Below are 15,096 nucleotides of genomic sequence, written 5' to 3'. Positions count from 1 at the left end.
GACATTTTGTTTACATAGGACGAGACTGATTTAGATAGCCTTTTCCCTTAATAAATAAAATCATCATTTGACCTGAATACTGTATATTTTACATGTATACGGCTCAGTGTGACATAGTCCGTGTTTGGGTGATGGATACATTTACATATTCCTTTACTGCTTTAGGACTGAATTGAATATTAGCACAGGAGTTTCTGCCTCCATTGACTTTAATTCGTAATAACATCTTTCTTGCCATGGAGAGCTAAATTATCTTGCGTGTTAGGGTCTGCCCACTTGCTCAATTTTCCCTCAGAGACATTCCTCACAGCACAGCTCATTTTTAGTCCTTAATCACACCCAAAGTTTCACAATGCACACACACACACATACACACATACACAAAGTTCTATAGATTTGCAATCACGGCAGGTATGAAAATGGGCATAGTGTGGATCATCTCTTCATCTCACTCTGCAGGAACTAATACACTCTCCTTAATAGATAGAAACACTTTTTATCCAATTTGAATGAATAACTGAATCTGACTGCACTGTTCAATGATTAGGATTAATTGGAATGTATGTACCTGACTTTGTGAAGTGCCTTGAGACGACATGTGTTGTGAATTGGTGCTATATAAATAAACTGAATTGAATTGAAATTAATTAAAAATGTCTCAGACAATTTTACAAAGAGAGTGACTCACAAAGTAAAATAGCTAAGATATAGAAATCTATTGCAGTTACGTTCATAAAACTTTTTTCTACTCATTTACTTTTTTGTTTCAAAATGTACTTGGATACAGATTTAGAAAAGGTTCAAAGCAGCAAGCTGTTGGGGTAACAGCACGTGCTTGTTGTGTCTTGCCGAGGCTTAAGACTTGACTTTAAATTCCAAGCCACAGCCCAGCATGTGCAACACCGCTTCAGTTGCGGAGTCATTCTCCTAATAAGGAACACCTTGTTAATATTATTCTCCCACACTGAGTTTTTCATCGAGGGGGACACATTCTAATGACCTGCTTTTCTTTCAGTAAGCAGTCTCCCTACCTGGAGTACAGAATATGTTACTGGAAGCTGCATGGGAGAAACTAGTGAGGACACTAAGTTTGGTCAGTAGAGTTTCAGTGAAAATCCAGAGAATGGTGTTTAAACACTTCATTATCTTGGCACACCACTGCAGGTGTACTTACCATTGAAAGGATTGACCTCTGTTATTTCCTTTTATGTTGCCTGCTCCTATTTCCTTCACGCTGCCCCCATCTCCACATTCGCCGCTGAAGTGACTGAGCATGCACACATTCTCAACTGCAGAGACAGAGATAAACCACTTATTTAAAGAAATATTGACTCTGAACAATTTCACTCTTACTGATTTTAGATAGCTTGAAATTTAAATCTCTCTTTTATAGCTGGTCCCTCATTTTTCTTTAAGTGATGGTTCAGTGTTTTTGAAGTGGGATACTGTTAAAAGGTTATGAGCAGATAACTCCCTTAGCGTCTTAATTTTATATAAATACAGATTAGTTCCTACCGGAGGGTTAAGCAAAGGGCTAGTTTGAGAGCTATTTATGCAAGGGCTTTTTTACAAACTGTTAAACTCCTGTCATGTTTGCATTAAGCATTTATTTCTGTAGAAATCATTGTTAATTTGCTGTAAGGACTGTGGCAGCATACCGTATGCTACCAGTAAAACCTAAACATAGAAAGGAACCCAGGGAAATGTTTACCAGGTTCAATTTCCTGTACATGTTTATTTCATTAGTAGCACGCCTACCATGTCCTCCAAGAGTAAATAACCACCACCTTTATGTGAATACCTAGGGGTGTAACAATACCTAACCATTTTAAATTGTGCCAGTATTTCTAATCAAGGTGAAGTCTGTCTTGCAAAGCACCATCCATTGACTGTTTGCACTACTTTGTCCACCAGAGTCAATTTTACTCTTAATGAATTTAGAGAGCATGAATGTTACATCTCTGTTTTATAGAAGTCAATTTCTGTTAAGAGGTTATGAACAGTTAAAATATTACCTGCCATAGATAATTCTCTAAACATATTAATTTTAAATAGTCAAGTTAGTTCAAGTTTATTTATATAGCGCTTTTCAGCAACAAGGCACTCAAGGCGCTGTACATACGGAAAAACATTAGAATGATACAGAAAATCAAACAACAGAGGTAATTTAAGAAAAAAAATAGAATAAAGCGAACAGAATGATGGACAAGAAAATGAAAGGAAAATTGGACTGAAAACGTAACTAATAATGTTTAGATGGCTTACTGAAAAGTTCTGTTTAAGCTGGTGTCAGGAAATGACTCGCCTAGCCTCTGACAGCCTTCATACAAAAGTCTCACTTCAACTGGTGGTCTGGACGACTGAGTAGCCCACCGCAGTCATTCACACTTCAACAGTCACTTTTGTTCACGGCTGCTCATTCCCTAATATTACAACTGGTTCTTGGTATTCAATTCAATTCAATTCAATTCCATTCCATTCAAAGATACTTTATTGATCCCCGAGGGGAAATTAGAATTCCAGTACAACCCATCCAAACATACATCATGACACAAGACAAGGGAGACGGGTCACCGAGGCTTTGCTGCCCACTCACAGGTGCTGCCCTTGTTAGATGAGAAAAGAGGCCACATTAGGTAAGTAGAGGAAAAAAAAAAAATCATATTTCACACTTTATGCTTAGCAGTATACAGTTTGAGATTGCAAAAAAACCTCAGCACAAAGAAGCAACAGTTGACAAAACAACATCATACCGGGAACGGTGAAGATGGTGTGAGGGGGTGCATATGTTTATCTTGAGCATGTGTGTGTGTGCGAGTGAGTGTGTGCAAGTAAGTCCATGAAGCACTGTAACAGAGGCCATTGTCCTTGATGGTTCGTTGGGATGTTCATCAACCAGCCACAAAGTTCTGAGCAGGTCCTCAGATGTCCTCAGGGAAGGGAGGGGGCAGAGGGAGCAGAGCGTCATGTTTACATAACTTCCAGGAGAAGTTGAAGATAACCAGCCATCAAGGCTGCGCAGGGGAGCCAGATTCAGAAAAACAATAATTATTTGGGTTAGGCTGACTCTTAATTTTCCGTCAGCCTTGAGAGTCTTGCTGGTGCTTCACAAAGGCGAATCCAAACAGCCAAATTCCTGGTCTTTCTGCCAGATCCAAGCGAACAACTTTCTCCAAGATTTATCCCATTTCACCCCTGAGTCCAGGAACCGCAACCTGCCTGCGATCCTGTATAAGGATCACATCCAGTCTGCGATTCAGCTCACGTAACATCTCAGTCTGAGTGTTGATCGCTCTGAAGATCCCATCACACATGCCAGGAAGCCTTACAATGGCCAGAACAGCTGCTGACATTCTCCGAATTTCTCAATATGCCAGGTAACCGTTGACTCCAAAAAGCAGAAATCTTGATATCAAACATCCAATTATATACACATCTTCCACATCCTCGACTGACATCATCGACAAACACACAATCCTCCACTTCTGCCAGGAGTCCATCGTGTATCCGGAGAAAAATGTCCCGTCCGGGCAAGCGGGCTCTCCCGACCCCTGTCTTCTCGTCGAGAAAATTTGATCAATTGCATTGAGAGACCAGCTGACCAAATCCATATTTTGGAAGAATTTGGAAGATGTGCAAAAAGAGGCTCCAAAAAGACAAGACACAGAGCTGAAGCAGGGCAGATATGGGAGGGGTGCGGGAGACAGAGGAAAAGCGTCCACCTCCACCGAGAGCAGGAAAAGAAGGTATATGGGCTAGGTTAATTTTAGTGGCTAGGCACCAGTCCCAAGGGCACTGTTTTAACAAACTTGGCTAAGGCAAACTATAAAAACCTCCTAAAAAATCTTAGAACCAGGCAACAAGACTTTTTACCACCAACGAAAAACAAAAAATACGTTGACTCAAATAATTGAATGTCCACAATTTAACTAGAATTTTTTATGCTTTCTTTAATTAGTAACGCTTTTGCAGGGGTGAGTAACAGCTTAAATTCAGCAACACATAATAATCTCAATAATAGAAATGAATCAATCAGCTCAACCTGTCTTTCCCTGATGCTGAAACTAGTGAGTTTGGAGAGGCTTTGAAGACGGAGGCTCATCCATGCACCTGATCGAAATGTTTCTTCTGGTAACGAGTGGTTTCTTGAAGGAAATACGACTTAATCTTCAGTTTTCTACCTTTAAGTGGCAGGCACTGATGCTCCAGGCTTCGATGGTTAAACAGAAACTTCGTTGTCATATGTCTCCGAAGACAGTAGCTTCCAGAGGCTGAAGAGTTGAAGGAAACCGGGAGACATAAATGAGGTTGATTCAGGACTTCCAGAAGCCTGAAACGTAGAGCAATCAGCTGTTCACCGATCAAGTTCACTTCTGTTGTCTGAATAAAAAGGCTTTAGATGAAATCAGATTCTTAATCATGGGGCACAGTCCTTCTAGGGCCCACGGGTTGATCCTCTTTTTAATGCAGTCGATCAGCTGGGCTGTGTCTCTGTTCCTTTTCCATCTGAGCTTCTTTTCTCTGTCCGATCTTGTTCGCTGGTCTTCTGCGAGGAAACAACCGCAGTTCCCTCCTTCAGTATTGCCTTTATAGTGCAGATGCTCTCACCAGTCAGACCTTTGTTAGGCTTCTCAGTCACGGCGCAACCTACTCTGCTCAGCTTCTCAGTTATTGCTCAATACTTTAGTCATGGTCATTGTGACTTTCTGGTGTTGTTTCTCGGCTTTGGAGATGCCATTAATAGCCACGCAGCTGGCTGTAGTCTCATCCTCCCTTCCTTGTGTTGGTCTTCAAAAGATTCGCTGTCAGCATGCAGCTGGCTCTTATCACTCCTAGTCATCCTACAGTTCTCTCCATAATCTGCTCAGTTTTAAACTTTACACAGTATTACACATTCCATTCTCAGCTTTCTGCACTTTCTTTAAAACACAGTTACCAAACTTTTTATTCATACATCACAACTGATCAACATGATATATTTTTCATATATATAGCTGATTGAGAATTTTTAAATCTTAAATGTTGTTTTTTTTAACCTAAATTATCAGTTCTTTATCATATTTCAATCATACATCTTTTTTAACTTGATAATCAAATATCAATAATTTCATTTAATACTTAAATAATGCTGAAGTCACCGAGGTGGTTAAAAGCTCCGCGGTGGCAAGGCTTCGGGGGTGGATGAGATCCGCCCTGAGTACCTCAAGTGTCTGGATGTTGTAGGGCTGTCATGGTTGACACGCCTCTTCAACATTGCGTGGCGGTCGGGGACAGTGCCTCTGGACTGGCAGACTGGGGTGGTGGTCCCCCTTTATAAGAAGGGGGACCGGAGGGTGTGTTCCAACTACAGGGGGATCACACTCCTCAGCCTCCCTGGTAAGGCCTACGCCAGAGTATTGGAGAGGAGAGTCCGACCGATAGTCGAACCTCGGCTTCAGGAGGAACAGTGTGGTTTTCGTCCCAGCCGTGGAACACTGGACCAGCTCTATACCCTCTACTGGGTGCTCGATGGTTCATGGGAGTTTGCCCAACCGGTTCACATGTGTTTTGTGGACCTGGAAAAGGCATTCGACTGTGTCCCTCGTGATGCCCTGTGGGGGGTGCTCCAGGAGTATGGAATCGGGGGCCCTTTATTAGGGGCCATCCGGTCCCTGTACGAGCGGAGCAGGAGTTTGGTCCGCATTGCCGGCACTAAGTCGGACCTGTTCCCAGTGCATGTTGGTCTCCGGCAGGGCTGCCCTTTGTCGCCGGTCCTGTTCATAACTTTTATGGACAGGATTTCTAGACGCAGCCAAGGGCCGGAGGGGGTCTGGTTTGGGGACCAGTGGATTTCGTCTCTTCTTTTTGCGGATGACGTGGTCCTGCTGGTCCCCTCTAGCCAAGACCTACAGCATGCGCTGTGGCGGTTCGCAGCCGAGTGTGAAGCGGCTGGGATGGGGATCAGCTCCTCCAAGTCCGTGGCCATGGTACTCGACCGGAAAAGGGTGGCTTGTCCTCTTCAGGTTGGAGGGGAGTTCCTGCCTCAAGTGGAGGAGTTTAAGTATCTCGGGGTCTTGTTCACGAGTGAGGGAAGAATGGAGCGGGAGATCGACAGACGGATCGGTGCAGCTGCCACAGTAATGGGGGCGCTGTGCCGGTCCATTGTGGTGAAGAGAGAGCTGAGCCGAAAAGCAAAGCTTTCAATTTACTGGTCGGTCTACGTTCCTACCCTCACCTATGGCCATGAACTTTGGGTCATGACCGAAAGAACGAGATCACGGATACAAGCGGCTGAAATGAGCTTCCTCCGCAGGGTGGCCGGGCACTCCCTTAGAGATAGGGTGAGGAGCTCGGCCATCCGGGAGGAGCTCAGAGTAGAGCCGCTGCTCCTCCACATTGAGAGGAGCCAGTTGAGGTGGCTCGGGCATCTATACCGGATGCCTCCTGGACGCCTTCCTCGGGAGGTGTGCCAGGCACGTCCCACCGGGAGGAGGCCCAGGGGACGGCCCAGGACACGCTGGAGGGACTATGTCTCTCGGCTGGCCTGGGAATGCCTTGGGCTCCCCCTGGAGGAGCTGGAGGAGGTGTCTGGAGAGAGGGACGTCTGGGCGTCTCTGCTGAGTCTGCTGCCCCCGCGACCCGGTCCTGGATAAGCGGAAGACGACGAACGAACGAATGAACTTAAATAATGGAAAATCATCATACATAATTTTTTTGGATACTTGTTTATACTTCTTCAAAAGATAAGACAGTTAATATGGGGCTCCACACAGGCCTCTCCAGTCTTTCAGTCCCAGAACATGCAAATATGCTTGTTCCACTCTCTACTGCTTCAACTGTGTATTTTAATAATTGTTGCATGGATTACATATAAGGATTTTAATTTTAATTTTTATGGATTTAATAATTGTTGCATGGATTACATGGAAAGATCTCACTTTATTTTGACATGAGACATTAATCCTTTAATCCTGGAGATGTTCTTTAGGTTTAGGTGATAGAAGGCCGACCTTGTTACTGTCTTTATGTGCCTCTGAAGGTTCAGGTCTGAGTTCATCAATACACCCAGATTTCGAGCCTGACTGGTGGTTTCTACCTGTATTACCTGAAGCTGTGTGCAAACTTTTAAACGCTCTTCCTTTGGTCCAAAGATTATTATTAGTATTCCAGGCGCTCTAATAAAATGGAGTGATCAACAGTGTCGAATGCTGCAGATTAATAAACATAGATTAGTTGCTGCTTATCCTAAAAGACAGTAAGAGAGAATGCAAGACCAAAGTAAACTTCTACCATGTGCAGATAACTGAAACATTTAAATCTATATATAATATGATTAGATTACACAGCTATTTACACAGAACACATGTTTATTAACATTTGAGGATTGTGGTAACATGTGGAGGAAAGGATATGGTAGGTGTTTGTGGTTAAAGATTAAGCCTAATACAATACCTGTCTGAAAAACAACTCACTACCTGGATTTAACAGTTAAGAGCCTTCCATTTAATAATTAGTGCATGGATGTTGACTTTTCAGCTGACAACAAATTATTTAACCCTAATTGATCCAGTGAGTAGCTTCTTGTTTTTTCAACAACTATGTCGAATGGCACATCATCCTGTCTTGGAAATTTTATTTATTTGTTCAGAAGGCTATCAAGCAAAGAAAGCATCTAAGCAGTTTGCTAAAACGGCTAAAAATAAGTTGAGAACTCGTACTCGTACTCGTCGTCTTCCGCTTATCCGGGACCGGGTCGCGGGGGCAGCAGACTCAACAGAGACGCCCAGACGTCCCTCACCCCAGACACCTCCTCCAGTTAAGTTGAGAACTGTCTAATCCATTATTAAAACCTGGAAGGATAGAGGGAAACCATCATCTTCGCTGAAGAAATGTGGTCGGAAAAGATCTTGAATGATTGGGAATGGACATCACTTAGACATTTGGTGAAATCAAATTGTAAAACAAAAACGGTATTTTTTGTCAAAAAGTAAGAACATTTTCACATGCATACTGTGAACGGAACTCAAGGGATTTGGATTAAACAGCTATTCATCTTTGAGAAAACTCCTGATCTTTGAGGCTGATAGGAAAAAAAAAACATTCAATTTGCCATGGGCTTAAAGATTGGACTCTGGACCCAGATTTGCCCTCTTCAAGAGTGATGGGCACAATAGAATAAGAAGAGGCACATGGAATGATGCTCTCATCATGCCTAGGGCACTGCTATGACCTGAGCTAGCTGCAGTTGGTCAGGTCCCGGTGCAGCAACTTTGTGAGGTAAGCTGACTACAGAATATACTAAATGACCAGATCATTGCATCAGTGAATTTCTTCTTCCTTGGTGATGAGGCCATATGCCAAGATGATAATAGCAGGATTAACCAAGCTTAAATAGAGCAAAAGTGCCTCAAAGAGCATGAAAATCATTTTCACACATGGACTGGCCACCACAGAGTCCAGACCTTGACCCCATTGAGAATATTTATATTTCTGGATCTGCTCAAGAAAATTTTGCTCACTGTTTTGACTCCCCCATGATCTCTATAAGATCATGGTGAAAATTAAAACATTGTAATAAACCAGAGAGAGGACCCAAAATTTTATCCAGACTCAGAGGACATTTTAAAAGATTTGTTTCAGTAATGAAACTGGTGGTAGTCAGGAAACCTCTGCAGGAGCATAGAGGTGACCTTTTCAGGATCGGAATGAGAAACACACTCCAGATGGTTTTAAACCTCCTGGAATTTGTCCATTTTGGAGAGTTTTAGATAATCTGACAGAAAACAGAAGGTTGAAGAGCACTTAAAAAGAGAAGCTCACAGGTGCTTGGAATAATACTGATTGCAGCTGAGGAGATGGGCACGGCAGAACAAGGAGCAGATGGACACAACTAATAACATGCATCTCTCAAAAAGGTTTAAGATATTGCAGAAGCTCTTGGAAACAATACCACAACACATGTCTCCACTAATCAAAGCTAAAAGGGGATCCAATTAAATTTTATGTTTTATGTAATTTTATGTGAGTATGTGACTTATTTATTGGCAGTATATTAAGATAAGTCAGTATAGACAGTAAAATACCATTCCCTTAAAACTGCTATAATAATTTTCTACCTTTATTTTTTTTACCATACTTTTCTTTTCCAGAAATTAGATTAATTTCTTAATATGGTTAACAAGGATGATTGTAAGTAGTGCACTACTAAGAATAACCATAACTTTTATGTACATAAGTAGGGATGTGACAAGTTCTTGAAGTATTAAACTGTCTCAATATTGTTTTATGTACTATATGTAGTTTGTCTTATGAAATGAATTCAGTGTCTGTTAGCCCAACTTCAACTGGCAAAGTCAGTTTTAATCTTACTGAAATTAGCTTAAAAATAACATTTCTGAGGTAGGGTTCTGTTAACTATTACGAGCACTTAATAACTCCTTTGCTGTAAATTACTGTCCAAAGTGACACATGAACATGCGCTGCAGGGCGGCCAGCTGAGTTGACAATGAAGAGTGGAGATCAGAAAAAAAGGCCTAGGCCACTAAATGGAGATGTAGAATATAAACTATCTTATGTGTGTAACTGGAATGTGCTGATAGAGGTCATAAATTGGTGAAGGACAGGAGAGCAGCGGATAAGGAGTGAAGGAGACAGGATAAGAGGAGCCTGCTGGAAGTAATAACAGGAAGCACTCCTTATTTGGACATAAGGAACTGTTATGCTGTACAACTAAGTGATATGATATATGTAAAAAAGGAAATGTTGAACACGCCTTGGAGACTTAATAAAACGAGGTGGAAGCGGAGAGAGAGCAGAGTTGTTGCTCGCAGGCGTTGGCTGGGGCATCTCTCTCCCTCTGCGCAGAGGCAAACTTAAGCTGATTGTACTTTGTGTTTATTTCACTCTTTTGAAACCTGTGCCCAAATTAACGGACCCGGGGAAGCAGAGACGGCTTCGACAGAGACCAAACACGTTTTAATCAAAGATGCACCAGAAACCGAAACCCGAGTCCAGTCCATGTGAAAACAAGTCCAAGCTTAATTATGCAAGTATATTCGGAAAATACCGTCTCGTTTTGCATCAGGTTTCATACCGTCGCTTAGTCTGGCAGTTCTTTTGCTTGATTTTGAGAGCATGGGAAATCTCCAACACGGACTTAAAATGCTGTACAACTCTGTCAAGATCATATTTTCTCTTCTGAGATGCGCGTCGTGTATTCACGTAAGCTGCTTCTATCGGTGAAGCATGTTATCTTTCAAAACCAATCACATATATATATATAGAATATCGTTGATGTATTACAGATAATTCCAGATCCCACGGTCACTGAATGCAACAGCTGGGAATATGTTGTTCAGCCGCTGTGTTGAGCTGTCAGTCATGATTCCGCACCCCGTGATCTGAGGCCCCGCCCCCACGCCAAAACAGGGCCAAAAGTTTGAAGCCGAAAAAAAAAATCTGCAAGTTCGAAAAAAAAACTTGAATCTGAAAAGTAGTTTTGAACTTGTTTTTTTCCAGTTTCACATCTGTTTCTTTTTCAGTTGCAAAACTTTTTTTTCCAGTTTTCAAATTTCTTTGGGGGAGGTTCAGAATAATTTTTCAGGTTCAAATGTTTTTCTTTTGAACAAACTTTTGTTTTTTAGGTTCAAATTGTTTTCTTCTGAACAAACTTTTTTTTCAGGTTTAAATTTTTTTTGTTTGAACAAACTTATTTTTCAGGTTCAAATGTTTCCGTTTGAACAAACTTTATGGCCCCAATTTAGCTCCATACGAATTTATCCAATCACACTTGAAAACATGCAAACATTCATACACTAATACGCAGACTGGTAGGCAACTTGGAGTAGGAGGAAGCTGGAATCAAATCCACAATATTCGGACTGCAAAACAACTACTCTTTCCATTTAGGATATGTGTAATTATGACCCTGTGTTGAATAAAGGAAGTATATAATAAAAGATGGCAAGACAAGACAAGTTTATTTGTATCACATTTCAGCAACAAACAATTCAAAGTGCTTTACATGATTAAAAAAGTTAACTGCAATGACAAAAACATTTTTGAAAAGTACATTGCAAGTTTGTATGAAAAATTAACATCTCCTTCCCATGTTTTCTGCTTCGTTTATCTGACACTAAAACGTTATAATTAAGCTAACTGTCTCCTTTTCACCCTTCACAGGCATTGAGTCATTGATTTGGTATCTGAAAAACTTGCAGGCAGATTCAAGAAAATGACAAAAAAAACTGAAAAAACCGCATAAGACAAAGCATAATACAAAGCTGAAATACATTTGTGGGCTCAAACACACCTCACTGAGAGTACTTAATTGTCTCGGTGTTAGTAATTATGACACTGCAGGAAGTAGAACGGCGCACCTGGTTGCCCTGCAGTGGAATACACTCTGAATGAACTCTGAGCTAAAACCTCTTTAATGTTGGAGAGAATGGTTGAATAGCTTCTGTGCCTGGAGAGTTAAAATGTGCTTTAGATTGTAGGCCTGATTAGATATGCAGTATTCATGCTGTCCCCAAGTGGATTTACTCATTTGATACTGCCCAAACAAGGACAGTGAAACAGTTCAAACACAGTTTCCTTTTCGTTGTTTCTTCCCAATTGTTTTTGTTATGAAGCTCAATAAAATGTTTTTGGTACACTATTATATAGTCTATAGTCTGCTATCTTACAAAAAAACTTTAGAGTTTTGATCTTTCTCACTTGTTTTAGGTCACCTATTTGACCTTTCACTAGGAATTGAAATTGACTTTATCAATTGCATGGTCAGTGGCTTTCAGCTAGAAATTGTATGATTATCTATTTGACAGAGAAAAAAAGAAGGAAAAAGGTTCAGTTAAACTTTTCACCAGGCAGTATGTATTTCTGCAGCTTCAGTAAAAAAAAATTCTGCCACTTTGAAGCACTGTGAGCATTCCAAGACCAGCTGAAGTGATTACAGGGCTTAGACATTTAAATTCATGAGCTGCAATAGTGAACAAACATGGGTGGACAGAGTTTATTTCACTTCAGAAACATCTTTGCACTATTCAAAAGTTACAAGAAAGAGTTTCAGTTCAATGAAAAGTTAATTTATTTCAATAATTCAGTTGAAGAAGCGCAAGTCATTCATCATATAGATTCATTACTGACAATGTGACATATCTCAAGTGTTTATTTCTGTTAATTATAATGATTATGACATTCAACTAAGGAATCCAAGTTAAATGTCATGTTATGGTCATCTTATGATCATAGGAAAGACAGCAGACAGTCTCTGACACCCTCCACAGGGAGGGTATGTCTCTATAGTCAATCTTATTGCTAAAGAAGCTGACAGTTTACAAAGTACTGTATCCAAGCATGTAAGTGGAAAGTTGAGTGGAAGGAGAAGGTGACTGAATATAAATTTTAATTTTGTCAATCTAAAGAGATTTACTAATTGAAAATGCTTAAATCTGTTGAAATCTGCTTGTCCAAAACAAAACTTATTAAAACCGGTTGATTACCTTAAAAGGGGACATATCATGCTTTTAAATCCTTCCTTTTCCTATTTAAATCAGATGGGGTCTGTATAAAGTGTAACTGCAATACTTTGGTTTGATTTTGTCATTATTTTAGCTCCATCCAGCATTCATTTTACTCATTTTTTAAGTTTCCTTTATGACAATCTCATTTTGATGCTCTTTAAATGCAAATGAGGCACTTCACACCCAGCCCCCATCCAGGCTTCGAGGCCTTCCACTCCGCCAGGTTCAGCCTGTGCTGGTAAATGATGGCTCCTGCCTCATTGCTTTAGACATCTGAATAAAACATGATTCCATTACTTTAGTTGCCCTCGATAAATATCAACAAATGTCTAAAAAACAAGAAGTATATAAAAAAATCATTGCACCAAAAATGTGGTACGTTTACGAATGCATGAGAACAGCACCACTAAAACTAATATTGTAGCTGTAAGCTATCAAATTCAACAAACCACAGCGATGGTTGATTAACAGGCTTTTGCTGAGCTGCAATCATCTAAATCAGGTGGGTTAAAGCAGGGAAACGTCAGGATCTTGCGAGGACTGACTTTGAACACCCCTGCCCTAGTTGGCTACATGAAAAATGTAAACTACATGTAAGATACCTTTTAAAATACTACTACAAATTGAATGAACACAACTGTTAAACAAGACCCAACATAGTTAACGAGTTAGCTTAAGCTAGCATCAAGAACATCCCTGGATGCATTTGGTTCATGCGTTTCCCAAGGCAAAAAGGGCAACCAAACAAATAACAAAACTTTCTTTAATATTGTTATTCAAAACACACAATAAGGTGATGTCCTTAAGGAGCTAAAATGAGCGCACAGCGCTAACATTAGCGGGAGGCACGAAGCTGTGCTATCAAAACAGCAGCCAGTAAGTTATATCAACACGTCAACAATCAAGCTTGCTGTCATTTTACTGTTATCTGCACCTTACCTCTTTGCTCTGTCCATCGCTTCCATAGACAGAAGGAACTGACACCTCAGACAGATGGAGTCTTTTAGCTAATCTTCTTTCATACTGACCGAGGTTGCTGAAACACTCCTCCCTGAAGTTCTTTGCGCAAATGAAGAGGACTTTTCCAACTGATGTCGGCACATTTCCATGAAAAATAAAATTTAACCAGGCACTCCGAAGAGGTTCTGATCCCACGTTTAATGACTGGTGTGGGTTAATACACCTGACAACAGAACATTTAGATTTTTCCGCTTGCTGCTTCGGCATCCTTCAACTTGAACTACAAGAATACTGCGAGAAAAAAATGACGGATTCGTTAGATTGCTTAGCCATCTTTAGAAGATCCACAGAAAATACAGTGACGTAATAGAGAACGAAACGTAATAGAAAATGGAAAATCTGAACAGACTGACCAACTATGACCCAAAAAGCATCTAAATACAGTATATCATTGCAGGATCTGGAGTTTTCGTAGTCTTTCAGAGACTCCCAATACACAAAAACTGTCTTTAAGAGCTAAAAAAGTGGATTTTGCATGTTATGTCCCCTCTAAAATCCGCATTTTAACTTAAACTCATTTTATCTGTTTACATTGATTTAGCAAATCCTTACTACCAACTTTAATGTTAGTTACCCAGGTGTGTCCAATGTAAGATATTTACTATTTTAAAAAAAAACAGTATTTTTGTGAAATACTACAGTGGAAATTCATACTTTGGAAGGAAAACTCCCTCAGGCCCATTGCTTGACATAAGAGTTTGCTCATTTTATCTTGCTTTTTATTTGTTCATTTATCAAAATTAACCACCCATCCACCCTGGATGCCTTATTTGTTTGCATATAACCATACAAAAAAAATTACCAAAAGCTTTCTCTGCTCCTCTGTTTTTATGAGCATGTCTGATTTATCTGACACAAGAGGTTTTCAAGAAATAAACTTGGGCTTGATTTACTGAAAGGGACAAAGCAAGATAAGGCAGTCAGCATGTTTCAAGTACATAAAAGAGTATTTAGGCTACAAAGCGAAGAAGATTTTCACCTTATTAGATTCACACAACCAGTCAGTAGCTTTCAATCACACTCTTAGCTTAGCTCAGCGCTGGTCCCACAGGTAGATTGTCCTATTACTGCTTATTTATATAACAGTATCCTAATTACCTCATCAACTCATCATCTAGCTCTGGAGAGTTCTGTTGTTAACCCATCAATATAAATCACATGAGCTGAAAGGGGGAAACGTTAAAATCCTGCTTCCTGAAGACTAGGCTTAAAAAGCATGACTTTATCATACAGTAATGAACTACCGACAACTAAAAAAAAGAACTTTTTTGGAAGTAAATATATTCTTCTCCAATGGGCAGAGAATAGGCTCAACTATACATACTGAAGGACCTCAGGACAAAGACTTCTGTGAATCTGTGTACAGACTATGCAGTCGCTCTTACTTGCTTTTGAGAGAAAGTCAAAAAGATAGTCACATTGTAGTCTAAAGACACATTTTGGGTGCTGGTCATTTCTGTCTTTTTGCCTTTTCATGCTTTTGTACTTTAGGTGATTTTGTAATCTATTATTTTTGGGTACAAAAATAAACTGTTGGCTGTATGATGTTTGATACCAACCGTAGGTAAATTCG

The 15,096-nt window shown here is 40.3% G+C and overlaps 1 long non-coding RNA gene across 1 annotated transcript in view; it reads right to left on the bottom strand.

Moving 5' to 3' along the window:
• LOC124868865 overlaps positions 1–14,358 on the bottom strand; it is a 62,263-nt gene extending 47,905 nt beyond the window's left edge. Inside the window, exons 1-2 of the long non-coding RNA XR_007038414.1 lie at positions 13,443–14,358; positions 1,175–1,289 (exon numbers count right to left, since the gene is read on the bottom strand). This is a non-coding gene — a long non-coding RNA (uncharacterized LOC124868865). The remainder of the gene's footprint in view (positions 1–1,174; positions 1,290–13,442) is intronic.
• Positions 14,359–15,096: the final 738 nt, after the last annotated feature.

This window comes from Girardinichthys multiradiatus, chromosome 5 (genome assembly GCF_021462225.1).
Source record: "Girardinichthys multiradiatus isolate DD_20200921_A chromosome 5, DD_fGirMul_XY1, whole genome shotgun sequence".
In the NCBI taxonomy this organism is placed as follows: Eukaryota; Metazoa; Chordata; class Actinopteri; order Cyprinodontiformes; family Goodeidae; genus Girardinichthys; species Girardinichthys multiradiatus.
The sequence above is the reverse complement of the archived record's forward strand: the minus strand, read 5'-3'. Positions and strand labels throughout refer to the sequence as shown.